Source organism: Bombina bombina, chromosome 1 (genome assembly GCF_027579735.1).
Source record: "Bombina bombina isolate aBomBom1 chromosome 1, aBomBom1.pri, whole genome shotgun sequence".
Taxonomy (NCBI): Eukaryota; Metazoa; Chordata; class Amphibia; order Anura; family Bombinatoridae; genus Bombina; species Bombina bombina.
In genome coordinates, this window is record NC_069499.1 from 1,407,526,227 (window position 1) to 1,407,541,349 (window position 15,123).

The window sequence follows — 15,123 nt, forward strand, 5'->3', positions numbered from 1 at the left end:
AAATGCGATTGGGTTTGCACGTGAGTAGGTGTTTCCCCCCCCACACTTTTTTTGTTGCTCCATTGACTTCTATGGGGGATACATGAACGGGCACACGATATTCTAACCTTGGCTTTTTGTGCTTGTCAGGTTAGCGTGCAAGCGAAAACAGTTTACTTTCAATGCATAATATGAGCACAACCTGACGTGCATTAATTAGCATTCCACTTGTAATCTGGCCCATAGTCTAGTAGCATACTGTGAATATCTGGCCACAAGTAGATTAGATTATAGTATATAATATAGTATTATGGTGGAGTCTCAGGGAGTCTATAATGTAGTGTTATAACTAAGGCATAATGAGAGCTTCTGACTTAGTTTTTTGGTGCAATGAGAGACATAATCTCAAGGAGGTTACTGAATTTAATAACAACACCTACTGTTAATTATCTCCACCTAGTTTTTTTTTTTTTTTTGCTGTGCACATTTAGTCCATCTCTCATCGATTCTATTAAGTTACAAGGAGATATTCTTACTGCATGCTGCACAAGAGGGCTGTGATCAATATAAACGTGTGCTAGTGGCCTGTACTCATATTTTTGATAGTTTATTTTGGAAATGTTGTTGATTGAGTGCCCAGGCTGACTATGGAGCCTGTAGCTTTTCCCCCCTCCTCCCTATGTGCCTGGCCCAATTACATCAATCCAAAGCTCTTGTGGATTACTTCTCATGCAGAACAGTTCGTTCCTTTCCACATGTGCCTTTGTGCATCCGTCACACCGAGAGCTCTACGCCACTTCAGCAGAGAGCTCCCCCTTCCCTTACTCCAGTTCCTGAGCCTTATAGCATTTTGCATTCGTTGTGACAGCACTGGCTTTCAGATTGGCATGAGGTGGTTTTTTTTTCTGTTTGACTGGACTCTGGGGTGACATGGATGTATTTAGGTTCCAAGCAGTGAATAAGGGCAATGTGGGCCTGGTCATGTGCAGTAAGAAAAAAGGACACAACTGTCATTTTAAGGCCAGAATGGATATAATGGAGGGCAGCAATGTATGGCACTATGTCACATTGGCACATTGGTTTCTGGAACATTGCTGGGTGTTGTGTATATGGTATCATATCAACTTCTTCTTTGTTTTGTTTCCTGTTATGTATTATTTTTGTTTTTTTATGTTTTTTTTCTTTGTATGTATTGGTTTATTATTTGTTACATTCTGTTGCATGAGTTGTCTGTAATTTTTTTTTTATCTTCAAATTACATTTTATTTATTTCAAGTTGTGCAGCTATACATATTTACTTGTGTGATACATTTATTATTTTTAAAGACAATTATATGTTGCTATAAAACTGTGCTTTAAATAGTTATTTAGTTATCTTTGGATGGGAATATTAATCCAGCCAATCAGACTTTGTATTGCACTAGCCATTAAAATCTATAGGAGTGTGCACCAAGGTGTTTAGTGGCATGGGAGAGAGAGGTTTTTTTTTTTAGACACTTATACTCTACAGGCCGATCTAAAAGTAATGCATCTTGTCCATGACTCTTTAATTTATAATCAAAGCTCTTAGTAGCTATTTGTGACCAGTTAGCTGGTGTACAACTCTATTGAGTTATCTGTGCATATCTGTTAAAGGGCTATTAATCAGCGCTTCTTTGGTATAAATAAACATGCTAAACCAAAGTACACATAAAAAAATAACTGAATGTATAACAAAACAGCAAACAACTTACTTGATTTCTTGAAAAGGATTAGCCCTGCCTCAGTGTGATAAGAGTGGAGAATTTGCATAAACAACACAGTTATATTAATACACTTTTTACCTCTGTACCCCTGTAGCTCAGCCTCTGCAGACTGCCCCCTTAGCTCAGTTCTTTTGACAGACTTGCATTTTAGCCAATAAATGCTGACTCATAAATAACTCCATGGGAGTGATCACAATGCTATCTTTATGGAACATGTGAACTAGCTCTGTCTAGCTGTGATAAACTGTCAAAATACACTGAGATAAGAGGCTTCCTTCAAGGACTTAGAAATGAGCATATGAGCGTACTCTAAGTTTAGCTTTCAACAAAGAATACCAAAAGGACAAAGGTAAATAAAAAGTTGTTTAAAATTACATGTCCCATCTGAATCATGAAAGTTTAATTTTGACTAGGCTGTCTCTTTAAATATAAGCAACTGCTTAGTGCTTTTTTTAATAAAACAATGAAATTGGCTGTTTTACATCCATTTTATACAGTTACTTATGCTTCTAGATCACTGATCCCCAGCATTACTATTTTATATATAGTTTTATGTAAGATATGTGTGAGAGTGCTGCACTAATTATAAGACTCGGTACAGCAGAAGCTGTAGCTTAGTGTTAAAGGGACATTAAACACCAATTTCTATAACACAAGAGAAGGTCCGTCTAGAAACATGTTAGAAATGTGTTATTTTTACAGGGTAGGAACAATTTTTTGTGTTTGTTTTAAAAATAAATGAAAATATTGTTTAAAGGGACATGCAACCCAATTTTTTCTTTCATAATTCAGATAGAACATACAGATGAACAGTTTACAGAACAGAACAATCTGTTTACAGTCCAGTAGCTTACTAGAATGAGTAGTGGGCTTACTGCTACACAGAGCTGAGTGATCATACCTGAGTAGTCTCCATTCAGACAGCTCATTGGTGGAATAAGTGCTTGGGCTATATACTGCTTGTCTGCTGTTCTACTTATAGAATGGTGGAGTCAAGTGTGTTAAGGAGTTCTCAATACTACAAAAAGCCTTTTTACATTGTGACAGAGAGGTGCTCTGCAATACCAGAGCATAACTGTGACAGGCTCATAATCACCAAATGATTAGTCTCCTTTACTTCAAAGCCATTGCTGTCTCATATACAGGTAGGGTTGCCGCCTCCGCCATGTGTTCCTGGACACTTATGAGTTACACATGCTGCAGGGAGGAACATAGATACTGCTGTCCAGGGGCATTATTCATGTGCTGTCTAAGGGCACTATTCATGTTCCTCCCTGCACACCGCATATATAACTTATAAGTGTCCAGAAAAACATTGCAGAGGTGGCAACTCTATATACAGTACCTTGCTTGCTTAGTCCCTGAATGTCACTGTGACAGCAGTAAACAAAACTAAAAAGTTAAATTAGTTGAATGTGCTTTTCACTAATATGCTAAGGCCATACAACTGCTACACTCCTCCTACTACAGCCTGAACTGTGTGCAGTTCAGTCATTATATTTTGTTTTATTACTGCTGTTTGAGTGTACAAATGTAATGTATTAATTATTGCCCAGAGCTGTAGTTTTTATACGTGAAGCCATTTTATTGGCATAGTAGTTTTTTGTCTTTTTTTCTTTTCTATTTTTATATAAGGTAACCTAGATATATACTTATGTTTTTATTTGGTAGTTTTCTTCACTTGACGATTACATATGTGGAAAAATAGCCATTCTGTGAAGCACAGACGATTGCCCCATTTATTTTTCTCCTAAAATATTTAGTGTATTAAACCACTTCTGCTTTGAGGACTCCCAAATCCAATATGTGGCCTATTGACTTGTAGTGGTCCTCCATTACTGCTCTTTAGCTTCTAGGTGATGTCAGTTAATTATGCTAATTAATTACATCTGGTATTTTTCGCACCTAAGTTGTCAATCCTGTGGATAGCAAGGGAAGCACAAACTGCAGCTGTTTATGCTCAGTAGTTGCTTTTATGAAGCTCTTTCAAAAAGTCACTTAATAAGTTTTGTGCAGTTTTTATTTTTTCTCTTTAACTACTTTGCTGCCAGAGGATTAGCACACATTGTGCAATGCGCAGCAGCCCCCAGTTTGGTAGTCATTAGGGAAAGTAATTGTGATACTTATTATTTACACAGTGCAACAGGGTAAGCACTAATAGAGGCCATCAGCAGAACCTTTAGACTGATTGATGCAGCTGTTTCTGTTTTCACTGTGCTTACCTGTTATTGCATAACAAATCTGAAGCAAAACAGATCAAGTGAACAGTTGCTTTTCTGTGGTTCTGCTTCATCTCCTTATCAATCTGACACTCATTTTTCTACCTGTAATTACAACCCAACTCTTAGATTTACTGCCCCTTTAACAAGTTAAAGATACTTTAAGAAGAGCGCGAAGGCAGAAAAGTGAAAAATAAATCCTCATGGTTTATACAGAGCATGCAATAAAAAAAAATTCTTACTTCTGTGATATCTTTGTTCTCTTGGTGTCCTTTGCTGAAGAGGAAACCTAGGTATGTTTAGTAGTGTGCACATGTCTGGAACTCTGGCAGCATTGTTTGTAGCAGTGTTGAAAACACTGCTGCCATAGAGCGCTAAAGATGCGTAAACATTCCTGAGCTCCTATGAGCCTAGCTTGGTTTCCTCTTCAGCAAAGGACACTAAAAGAACAAAGCAAATTTGATAATAGAAGTAAATTGGAAAATATAATAACATTGCCTGCTCTCATGAAACTTTAATATTCCGATGACTCCTAATAAAACACTTGCCATCCATTACTGTTTTATTTGAATGTTTTATCCTATTATAACACTAGATTGTACGATCTTTTGGACAAGGTAAAGCAGTAGGAGATGGATTAGGACATTGTATGCTATTATTTGGCCCTCTAATTATACAGCTAGATTCCAGGCACCTTTGGATAGAGTCTCGTTCACCTTTAAACTGTAAACCCCTTGTTCCACCGGCTCACCAATACATATAAAGCTCATTGGGGAAAACGTATAATTCTATACCTACGTTGTAACATCTGTAGAAGATACTTTCTCATTATGCCACTTGGCCCATTTGGACAACTATACTTATTGTGCTTCTGTTATAACACTAAATCTATTAACCATTTATTCATATGTTTGTAACACCTCTGCAGTGGTGGCTGCAGACGAGAGGTGAGCATTATCTGCAATATACCACAGACCACTTCTGTGTTTAATCAGACTTTTAACGCGTACAAGAACAATATAAGACAGATACTGTTGGAGAAATTTTTGTCTTTCTGTCATGGTTCTTATCTGTCACTATCACGCTAAAAGCCTTGCCAGAGTAGGAGCTTTTTCAGATAGTGACTGTTTACACTAGATGACCTATAGCCACCGTGTGTGGGACACAAGTTATCATGAGATTAATTAACCTACAGTAAGTGTAGTAGTTATTGGACCTACACTGTTAAACTCAAATCTACATGTTATCCATTTATTTCTTTTTGATGGATACGTTAGGGGCTTTAAATATGCGTTTGTGTAAATATGGGTTTTATGTTTGCAAAATGTATTTTTTTTTTTATGTAATGGCAATATCGAATATAGTATTTAGGTAATTTAAAGGGACAGTTTACTCAAAAAAAAATTTCTCTCCTTAAATTTGTTCCCAATGATCCAATTTACCTGCTGGATTGTATTTAATTGTTTACAAGTAGCTCATTTACCCTTATATTGGCATTTGGAATGGTTTAATTAGCCTGTGGTATCCCCATCTATTCTCAAAGTTTTTGGCCTTAGGGCCAAATTATAAATAAGCTGTGTAAACACATCCAGCAGAAGAAATTGTACATCTATTGTGGTATAGAAGAGATAAGGCAATAAAATGTTAATTTTCCATTGTTCTCTACAAGTATTGGTGATTGGTTTATGGACAGATATAAGATAAAGAAGCAGGTATATGTACACAATGTGATAAAGTAATGAGATATGATTATACCTACAAGCTCAACCCATTTTATTAGGTTGTGGCTTCAAAACACAAAACCAGCTAATTCATATACACAAATAAAACTTAAAAAGCAAATTTTCATAAATTTTATACTCTGCAACGTGTAAAAAAGTGATTGGTAACACATTAAGGGAAAAAGAATTTTACAGTATGCTGTCCCTTTAATATAACAAAGTTGGGAAAATGTGTTTTATTACTAGTAGTATATGTAGACCATGCTAGGATATCTTCTTTACTCCTTTCTTCAATCCTAATCATTCTCTTCACAAATTAGAGAAAACTCAACAAAACTCAACATTCTCCGGAGCATTTTTATTTTATGGGGATACTTTGGTGGAAGATCAGATACAGATTCACCCAAACACATATGATATGAGGACCTGGTGTCATACTTTTATTGGTCTTTGTTTTTATTACTTTGTCTGTAGTTAATAAGTATTTAATTTTTACTTATAGTATTTGCTGCCATTTCACATACCCCAGTAAGAGTACATGACTTTACAAAGGAACTTTGTGTTTGTTGATAAGTCTTGGACGGAGGCTTTGCCCTTACTATGTCTGAGGAGGAGGTTCTGGTAGTATAGCTGTGTGGATACTGCAGCCTTGATGTAGCTGGTGGTTGCCCTCTCTGGTTTCTTACCTTTGTTGATAGTTTTGTAGGGAAGTGTCAATATTCCCAATCAGTTTCTGTCTGGCATTATTTAGTGTTCTCCACAGAAAATAGTGCTAGCCAAGTGGCATTATGAAGTACCCGTGTGGGGCAGTGTAATACTTTGCAAAATTATAACGTTTTGCTATCCAAAGCCCAAATGAATTGCATAATTTAGCATAAATTGGTTTAATGATATTGCAATAAACATTGGAAAGTTTAAATATTAGCACATTTTAGCTTAATATTGGCTTACATTTTTTGCTGTGCAGTCAGTAAAATCAGCGTGGTGATGCTCCCATTAAAATGGTCCTGGGGAGAGCACTAGTAATATAAGTTGAGTGGTAAGAGATGGGGGTATTGAGAGGGCCACTAATCAAATGGTTACTCTGAGATAAGACAACACTAGCGAGTGTATTACAATTTGAATAATACTTTAGATGAGGAAATGGCTATATGTAGAGAGCTTTAATGGGTGTTGCTCTGCTATAGTATAACATATCAGTAAAGTCTTAATGTCTTTAAGCAAATCAACATCCCTTTTACTTCAATTTTTTTTTATAGCCAAACTCCACCCACCATTTTGGAGGAGTCAATATGGGTTTTATTCTACAAGCAACAAAGCTGTCCACTGTCGTAAAGTTAGTATAAAGTGAATTGTTTTGCCGTTATCAGTTAAAGCCAATTCAGGACAGATATGTAGCAGAGTTATCGTCTTGAGAAGTCAGCAGGGTGCATTTCAAGGTCTGAGAGGCAGCACCACCAAATACTGTAGATAATTTGATTTATTCCATCATTTCAGGAGCAGGTACAAAAAAGCAGACTACGTTTCGGGTTACATACCCTTAGTCATGTCATGTTTGGCATTTTAAGGTCTGAGAGATAGAAATTGCTCTATTTTCAGAGCTAACACAAAAAGGAAGCAAAAATAAAGAATACAAATATATTACAACGTTGTTTCATTACACATAACTAAACATTTTATATTCAAATCTCATTGTGTTTACTATCCCTTCAGGGAAGCTGTTTAAGTCTTTTTTTGGAGGGTGGGGGGTGATACTTTTTTAAGTATGTGAGACCAACTATTTCAAGATTTCCCCTATATTAGGTTCCTCACAACCATGGGGTAGCATTTTATGCAGTTTTTCATGTTCTACTGAATCTGTGGGTCATTCTCTAGGTTCAAGCATTAGAACAGGGTCAGAAGTTTTTATCTCAACTCACACTGTTTAGTATAGAAGTATAGTTCCCCATTTCAAGATATAATTCTGTCATTCTTAATCAGTGGTAATTTGAGTCAACCATTTCGATACTTATCTCTTTATCCACATTCATCAAGCATTTCTCAGGTTTGCTGTTGAACAGCTCAATTTTAAGATATTGTCTCTCCTCGTTGGTCTGCTCTCAGTGGGTTTTTTTCCCAAGGTCCTTGGCTTGTACAAAATTTCACATCTCAATAACCACTTATCTGAAAGTTACATTGGTAAAGGCATTGTCAAAGAAGTTCTCAGCCTGTTAAACTTCCATACTGTTGCAGACTATGATTTGTTGGTCATTTTTAAAAAAAATCTTGCCTGTTTAACTAAATAATTTATAAATAATTTGCTATCCTGGTTATGAATTTATTAAAGGGCCAGTAAACGTACCAAATAATGTTATATAATATAATGATATAACATTAGCTTAGCGCTAGCTTTATAAAACAAAGGGCTGCATAGATATTTACCTAAGAAAATTACTTTTACTGAACGCTGCTCCTTGCTCTACTGAGCATTGTGGCACACTGTCTATAAACAGCCGGCCCGACCGCGCCATTAAACTCAATTTAGCTCGCTCCGGCTACCAGACCATCTGATCCGCTATCCGCATGTCCTTTACTGTATCCAGTACATAGAAAATGACCCACTAATCAATGATATAGTGGGACAATCCACTGGTAAGGTTTGGTAATGCTCATGTACCGGTATTTAGGATATATATATATATATATATATATATATATATATATAAAAAAAATAATTTCAGATGTGCTACTATATACCTTCTCAAACTGTATCCAATATATGTTAGTTACATGCCTGTCTCAGTGTCAGGCAGAGAATCCCGTGAAATTTAACGCCACTGAATAGGAAAGGAAAAAGCAATCCATCATTTGGAGATTATCAAAGCAGATCTTCACACACATCCCTCAGTACCCCCTTCACTGTGACAATACAGACAGCTGGAGAAGTGTCAGCCGGCAGGCAGGACCCTCACAGGACCTTGGGACCCAGGCACAAGGATCACTCAACCCCATGTGTGAAAAGCAGTGCAAGAAAGTGAGGCACACATCTGAATAATTGTATTAGTGAAATAATTTCTTTGTCAATGCAGAGAATATTTAGTTGAGGAATAACTAAGTGACATGTTTCAACATTAAGAAAATCCCCCAAAAATCTGTAGTAAAAAAAGATGATGAAATGCAATGTTCTCCATGTAAAATTTTGCCAGCCTGGTGGCATTATGAAATAGACAGGTAGGGAAGTGTAATAATTTGCAGTGTTAAAACATTTTATGTTATTTATAAATAATAAATTCAACCATAAATTAATTGCATCATTTAATAAAAATTGATTTGATGATCATTGGGGCAACAAATATTTTTAAAAAATTATATGAGCTAATATTAGCTTCATATTAGCGTACATTTTAGTCTGGTGGTCTGTAAAATCAGCCGGGTGGTGTGCCCATTAAAGGGACATTAAACACTAAATAAATTCTAGATAGAATGAAGCATTCAAAGAAAAGATTAGTCTGAGAATGACATGTAGATGTATTTTTTTTTAAAGTTTCATTAGCTGTTGAAACATTGACAAAATAAGTATAAAGTTCTTGTGTCTATAAATCAATGGGAGCTGCCATGTTGTAACTTAGGTTACCTTCTCTGCTATGGCCAATTAGGGACAGTTAAAAATAGGTCACTAGAGTGTGCAGTCAATGGCTGTGTGGAATAAAACGGTGTTCTGCACTTCCATTTCCAACAGGAACTGAAAAGATCACAATTTCAGAGTGGAATTACAGGAAAAGGTGACAAAATAAATAATGAAAGTATATTGCAGAGTTTATTTTTTTTATATATGATTTATCATTTTATATTACTAGCTCAAGGTGTTTAATGTCCCTTTGAATAGGTCATGGGGAGAACACTGATATTGAAATGATGTATTTTTATTCTAGCCAATTACCCTACATTTTGGGACACAATACAATCTACTGGTTTGTTATAGGTCTGTAATATTATTTCTTTTTATGATATAGTATTTTTCTGTCATGTAACTTTCAAGCTTTAATAAATATAACACATTAATTACTGTAGATTATATTACTGAACACTTTCTGTATACATAGTTTAATGTTGTTTTTTTTCTTGTATAGCAGTTGTGCTATAATTTTTAAGATTATGTATGTACATAAAGGAACATGAAACTCAAAATTAAACTTTTTGTTATTCAGACAACAAACAATCTAATAAAACATATAAACAAAAGAAATCCTCTCTTCTCCTTTCCACGAGAGCATGCTAAGGTAGACTAAGGAGTGTGCATGTATCTTGAGCACTAAATGTCTTACAAAGGTTCCTAACCTTGTTGCTAACACTGATGCCATATAATACTCAAGTTATATTATTGGAGCAGAGCTAAGTCTTCACAAAGGGGTTTGATTTATCATACCCCGGGCATACATGATTCGCTATAGCCCTGCATAGCTAAATGCCTACAGCATATGCTGTCGGCATTTAACATATTACAAGCAGTTCTGGTGAACTGCTTGTGCAATGACGCCCCTGCAGATTTGCAGCCAATCGGCCGCTAGCAGGGGGTGTCAATCAACCCGATCGTATTTGATCGGGTTTATTGATGTCCGCAGCCTCAGAGGCAGCGGATGAGTTAAGGAGCAGTGGTCTTAAGACCACTGCTTCTTAACTTCTGTTTCCGGCGAGCCTGAAGGCTTGCACGGATACAGGTGCATTAGGCACCATTCGGGGCATGTTAAATTGGCCCCAAAGTGTGTAAACATTTTTTTTTTAATTAACCTGACCTCTGGTTAATGTTCAAAATAACCCCCAATTGCCCCCCCCCCCCCCCCCCCCAAAAAAAAAAAAAGTAGTTATGAGGGGTTAAAGTTGCCTGCTGTCGGGTGTTCTTCACTGAAATGCCTTTACATAGCGGTCTATGGGAATTGTGTGTTCCCTGTAAATATATATGTATATGCTGATATACATATATATGTAAATGTTAATATGTGTATATAGACATATTAACACAGAAATATATGTATATAATCATATACACATATATTTACAATCTGCTGCCCAATTTACCCCCTTTGCTGTGCGCTGATATTACTCATTTAAAGAGACAGTCTACACCAAAATGTGTCTTATTTAAAAAGATAGATAATCCCTTTATTACCCATTCCCCGTTTTTGCATAACCAACACAGTTATATTAATATGCTTTTTACCTCTGTGATTACCTTGTATCTTAACCTCTGCAGACAGCCTCCTTATCTAAGTGCTTTTGACAGACATGCAGTGTAGTCAATCAGTGAAGACACCTAAATAACTTCACGGGAGTGAGCACAATGTTATCTATATGACACACATGAACTAACACTGTCTAACTGTGAACAACTTTCAAAATGCTCTGAGCTAAGAGGCGGTTTTCAATGGTTTAGAAATCAGTTTGAGCCTAGCTCGGTTTAGCTTTTCAAAAATACCACTAAGGAAACAAAGCAAATTTGATGATTAAAGTAAATTGGAAAGTTGTTTAAAATTGCATGCCCTATCTGAATGATGAAAGTTTAGTTTTGACTTCACTGTCCCTTTAAGATCAAATGTCGCTTTTGTGGAAGCAAATGTCCAGTGTGACTGTCTTGAAAAAGTTTAAAGGTGCAAAGATTTATTTATCTTCTTTCATTTTTAGTGTGCCTGATATATATCTTCTACATGCTATTCATTTACTGCAATAACAAATACTACACAGTATTACCTGCATAGGATGTTGTAGATACATTTATTGTCCTGCTGTACTTAAGTACAGTGTTTTCTTTTCTAGAGACTAACGAGTTTGTACCCTTTTATTATAAGAATAATTAGTTAGGCAATAACACTTTTTTTTTTTTTTTTTTTTTTTAATTAAAGGACTGGTAAGAAATTGGGATGGGGTATTGGTAAGGGAGATGGACCAGTTAAATACACACTAGAAAGGAAATCATCTCAGCGGCGTCTTTCAACAGCTGTTTTCAGGCAGGGAGGTATCCCCTCCCTCCCCCGGCCATACCCTCCTCTCTCACACTCACTCAGCCCCCATCCCTGTCCTTACATCTGTCACTGCCCTTTACCCACTGACGGCAGAGGTCTCCTCTGTCACTCATGGCAAGCTGTGTGTGTGTGTGTCGGGAGAGGCGAGTCACCATACAGTGACAGACTGGGGACAGTTGTTTGCCGGTCACTGTGGCTGCAAGGAAACAGAGGCCATCAGAGCCTCTTCCTCTCACTTCCTCAAGCCACTTCCCAAAACTAGAGGCCAGGAGGGACAGCGTCACTGGCTTCCCACTGTAAGTAGACTGCACTTTTCTTTGCCCTGCTGTGTGAAGAGAGAGCTTACGTCTCTTGTCATTAGTTGCACTGGAAGAGATTTGTGCGTCTATTCCTTATAAGGCATGGCTTATGGTTTACTATGTCCGTGTACTTATATCCTTGACTTACAGGGCACACACAAGATTTTACTCTTAGGCTTAGGCATTTCAGTGGTCCTCCTCTGTTACACGTCTGTAGGAAAGGCCCGAACTAGGCCAGCGCCAGCAATCTTGTTTATAATCTGCATGACCATGTATTGCAAACTACAGAGCAGCTCCAGCCCTCGCTCAGCCTTCTGCAAGTCAGAATGCTTCATGGGAGGAAGAAGGGTTAATACAGTGGGATTTTTTTTTAATTTCTTAATGCTTAGCATTTGTACAAGTCTCTCTCTCACTGTGTAATTCTCATCTCTGTGTCTTGCTGTCCTAAGTAACTTTCTTCCTTTCTCTACTCTCTTTTTTTTCTCTCTCCCTTTATTATGTACATTTTTCTATCCTATCTTAATCACCCTTTCGTTACTACTTGTAAGTTCTTGCTGTATCTCTTCTCTTTTATTTGTGCCTACAAGATATCATCATTTTGTGTTGTAAAAATTCAAGATTTGGAACCTAGATCTTGTGTTGTAAAGAGTATTTTACAAATGTTAAATTTTTCTGTGTGTATGTGTGTATGTATGTATGTATGTGTGTGTGTGTATGTATGTATATGTGTGTGTATGTATATGTGTGTGTATGTGTGTATGTATGTATATGTGTGTGTATGTGTGTATGTATGTATATGTGTGTGTATGTATATGTGTGTGTATGTGTGTATGTATGTATATGTGTGTGTATGTATGTATATGTGTATGTGTGTGTGTATGTATGTATATGTATGTATGTATGTGTGTGTGTATGTGTGTATGTATGTGTGTGTGTGTGTATGTATGTGTGTGTGTGTGTGTATGTATGTATGTATATGTGTGTGTATGTGTGTGTGTGTATGTGTATGTATGTGTGTATGTATGTATGTGTGTATATGTATGTATGTGTGTGTGTGTATATGTATATATGTGTGTGTATATGTATGTGTGTGTGTATATGTGTGTGTGTGTGTATATGTATGTTTTATCTCTCTCTCTTTCTCTCTCTCTCTCTCTCTCTTTCTCTCTCTCTCTCTCTCTCTCTCTCTCTCTCTCTCTCTCTCTCTCTCTCTCTCTCTCTCTCTCTCTCTCTATATATCTCTCTCTCTCTATATATATATATATATATATATATATATATATATATATATATATATATATGTATTTATAATGTTTTTTAATGATCTATTAGGGTTATGTGTACAGTTCCCTGTTTTCATATTTAACAATATATATTTTGACGTATCTCCTGGTTTGTTTAGTAGTGCTTACATGCTTTTAATATTCTGGCAAAAATGATGACTTTGTGTTCTTGTGATGCTGTGTTCCTATGGCCAGGCCTTTATATTGAGTTCCAGAATGAAGGATAATAGTGTTATTGTTATATGTTTTTGTATAATGCACACCATGTTCCTAGTTAAGGTAGTGCAGTATATTTTAAAGGGACATGAAGCACAACTTTTTTCTTTCATGATTCAGATAGAGCATACAATTTAAAATAACTTTTCTTTTTACTTCTATTATCAAATTTGCTCCATTCTTTTGGTATTCTTAATTGGAGAAACAGATATGCACTACTGGGAGCTAGCTGAACTTGTTAAGCTAATAAGAGGTACATATGTGCAGCCTACCTAGGCATGCTTTTTAACAAAGGATACTAAGAGAACAAATCAGAAAACAACAGATAATAGAAGAATCTGGAAAGTTGTTTAAAATTGTATGCTCTATCTGAATCATGAATGCAGTGTTTCACATGTACCTAATGTATCATCGCTGCCTAACCTAGGGAACTGGAAGCACATGTGGTCTCTATCCTCACTCCTCCACTGTTTGCCATTTGCCACACAATCATATTACTCCTTTGTGACTGTCTTTTTACTGTGCACTGTTTGAATCCCATGAATATATTGGTAGGTCTCTGTAAATATGTAGGATTGTGACACTCTTCTTGCTAAAGAATTGGTAGAACTGTTTTTTTTTCCTATTTGCTTTAACAGCCCAACAAGTGACCTGTTTTTGTTTCAGTATGGTTGGTGTTGTGTTTATAATGCAACATTTAACAGTGTAATCATTTTTATAATGTGGATTATTCCTTCCTCACCTCTTACACAAGGGGGGCAGGGAGATGCTAGGTGCCTATCCTTTCATGATTATCTCTGCAGCTCTCCCAAACATACACGTTCTCTTATTTACTCTGCTGCATCACCATAACATTTTTTCCCTCTTTATATTTTCTTGCCAAGTACTCCCATGCCATTTTTAAAATTAGGCTGAGCTTGTAACATTTATAAGACACATACCAGCTACACTGCCATTTGGCATTTTAGTATCACGCATAGGTATATTAATTGTGGACATCAAAGCTTTAATTTTTTTTTCTTTAAATATCTTTGTGTTTATTAAACAGTGACATAGCAGTGGTGTATTAAGTGACATAATGCTGCTATAAGATTGGCTACTTTATTCTTGAGCCGGCCCCACTCTTACAGATACTTATCTGCTGATCGGTAACAGCGTGAGATGAGTTCTGAGATATGTGCTGGCCTTATGCACAAGTTGCTGATTTTTGTTTTTTATAAAAAAAAATAATAATACTCGTTTTAAATATGTATGTAGAAACTGTATAGACCTAACATATCAGTTCACTTTTATATCACCTTCATTTTAATGTATGTCTTCTTTAGTGTAAAAGTGTTATTTTAGCAAAAACATACAGGTTGGCTTGCTAAACTTGTTTAGTTTATTTTAAAACCTAATTACTGACTGTAGCCATTTACAAGACACGCTGTATTGGTAAATTGTACCATTGCACAGCTAATGGATTTTGTTTCCATATCCCCTTAGCTTTGGTGTATGACAATATTCTGAAAAATGCAGCTGTTGGGTTAATAGATCTCTTTGCTACATTGTAATAAAGATTTCAGTCCCATAGAAAGAGCTGACAACTGTTATACTTGAGTTCTGAGCTGTTACTCGTCTTATGGAATGATTCTCTAGTGCAAGAGATAAACTGTGAATGGGGGG

General features: G+C 36.3%; 1 protein-coding gene across 6 annotated transcripts in view; it reads left to right on the top strand.

Moving 5' to 3' along the window:
• MEF2D (myocyte enhancer factor 2D) overlaps nt 1-15,123 on the top strand; it is a 345,309-nt gene that overhangs the window by 165,424 nt on the left and 164,762 nt on the right. The window contains exon 1 of one of the 6 annotated variants that reach the window (XM_053705211.1): nt 11,750-11,956. The exons of the other annotated variants lie outside the window; for them this stretch is intronic. The gene's annotated coding sequence lies outside the window, so the exon portion shown is untranslated. Of the gene's footprint in view, nt 1-11,749; nt 11,957-15,123 lie in introns of those variants that run through there. 6 annotated transcript variants of the gene reach the window in all.